The following is a 2,256-nucleotide window of genomic DNA, read 5'->3' as shown; positions in this document are numbered from 1 at the left end:
AGCAGATAAAAACCAAAGGGGGAGGAGACGTCCCCCCAGGCGCTAAAAGCACACAAATACAGCTACAAACACTACAGACAAGAACAGGACAGAGGAACACCAGACAGAAAGAAACAGAAGAAAGGAAGATGGCTGGAGACTGGTTGACTGACCACGAGATCAAAAATGGGAAACAGTCAACCATCTCACGGCACACCAGAACAGCAACAGACACAAGGACAATAGACACAGAAAGGGAAAGGCGCAGGACCTCCCTAAATCGAACCATAAAACGGACTACCACGGATAAAATTTAAAACGGTATCAGCCATGGAGGCATCGTCAGATAAAACCAAAGCCAAAGTGCCCGGGAGATTAAAAGATTGCCGGAGTGTGCGCAGTCGAGGACACTCCAGCAAAATGTGGCCGACCGTCAGCCGGGACCCACACTGACACAAGGGGGGATCCTCCTGACGTAACAGATGGCCGTGCGTCAGGTAGGTATGGCCGATGCGCAGCCGACACAGGACTACCGAGTCCCTGCGAGAAGCCCGCAGGGAGGAACGCGACACATCGGTCGTCCCCTTGACAGCCCGTAATTTATTCGGGGCTGTCATGCCACGCCACTCAGTAGCCCACATCCCAAGTACCTTACGGCGCAACACCAGCTGCTGGTCGCGAGCCGTAAGGCCGATCTCCAAAGCTGGGGCGTCTATCGCCCCTTTGGCCAGCCTGTCTACACGTTCGTTCCCTGGGATGCCAACATGACCGGGCGTCCAAACCAGGACCACTGAACCACCAGAACGGGCAATGGCGGAAACAGCCTCCTGAATGGAGGACACCAGAGGAGAGGAGGGATAGCAGCGGTCGATGGCCTGAAGGCTGCTCAGGGATGGTGGTGGTGGTTGTTGGATGTTTAAGGGGGACTAAACAGCGAAGGTCATCAGTCCCCCATTCCAAAATCAGGCGAGCCGGAAATCTACGGAGCAGATAAAAACCAAAGGGGAGGAGACGTCCCCCCAGGCGCTAAAATAACACAAATGCAGCAACGAACACTACAGACAAGAACAGGACAGAGGAACACCAGACAGAAAGAAACAGAAGAAAGGAAGAGGGCCGGAGACTGGTTGACTGACCACGAGATCAAAAAAGGGAAAGAGTCAACCATCTCACGGCCTACCAGAACAGCAACAGACACGAGGACAAAAGACACAGAAAGGGAAAGGCGCAGGACCTCCCTAAATTGAACCATAAAAAGGACTTGGTTGGTTGTTGGTATGTTTAAGGGGGACTAAACAGCGAAGGTCATCAGTCCCCCATTCCAAAATCAGGCGAGCCGAAAATCTACGAAGCAGATAAAAACCAAAGGGGGAGGAGACGTCCCCCCAGGCGCTAAAAGAACACAAATGCAGCAACGAACACTACAGACAAGAACAGGACAGAGGAACACCAGACGGAAAGAAACAGAAGAAAGGAAGAGGGCCGGAGACTGGTTGACTGACCACGAGATCAAAAAAGGGAAAGAGTCAACCATCTCACGGCCTGCCAAAACAGCAACAGACACGAGGACAAAAGACACAGAAAGGGAAAGGCGCAGGACCTCCCTAAATCGAACCATAAAAAGGACTACCACGGATAAAAGTTAAAACGTCATTAGCCATGGAGGCATCGTCAGATAAAACCAAAGCCAAAGTGCCCGGGAGATTAAAAGATTGCCGGAGTGTGCGCAGTCGCGGACACTCCAGCAAAATGTGGCCGACCGTCAGCCGGGACCCACACTGACACAAGGGGGGATCCTCCTGACGCAAGAGATGGCCGTGCGTCAGGTACGTATGGCCGATGCGCAGCCGACACAGGACTACCGAGTCCCTGCGAGAAGCCCGCAGGGAGGAACGCCACACATCGGTCGTCCCCTTGACAGCCCGTAGTTTATTCGGGGCTGTCATGCCACGCCACTCAGCAGCCCACATCCCAAGTACCTTACGGCGCAACACCAGCTGCTGGTCGCGAGCCGGAAGGCCGATCCCCAAAGCCGGGGCGTCGATCGCCCCTTTGGCCAGCCTGTCTACGCGTTCGTTCCCTGGGATGCCAACATGACCGGGCGTCCAAACCAGGACCACTGAACCACCAGAACGGGCAATGGCGGAAACAGCCTCCTGAATGGAGGACACCAGAGGAGAGGAGGGATAGCAGCGGTCGATGGCCTGAAGGCTGCTCAGGGAGTCACTGCAGATGACAACGGACCTACCTGAGCAGAAACGCATGTGCTCAAGAGCG

This window comes from Schistocerca serialis, chromosome 4 (genome assembly GCF_023864345.2).
Source record: "Schistocerca serialis cubense isolate TAMUIC-IGC-003099 chromosome 4, iqSchSeri2.2, whole genome shotgun sequence".
In the NCBI taxonomy this organism is placed as follows: Eukaryota; Metazoa; Arthropoda; class Insecta; order Orthoptera; family Acrididae; genus Schistocerca; species Schistocerca serialis.
This window is presented reverse-complemented; position numbering follows the sequence as displayed.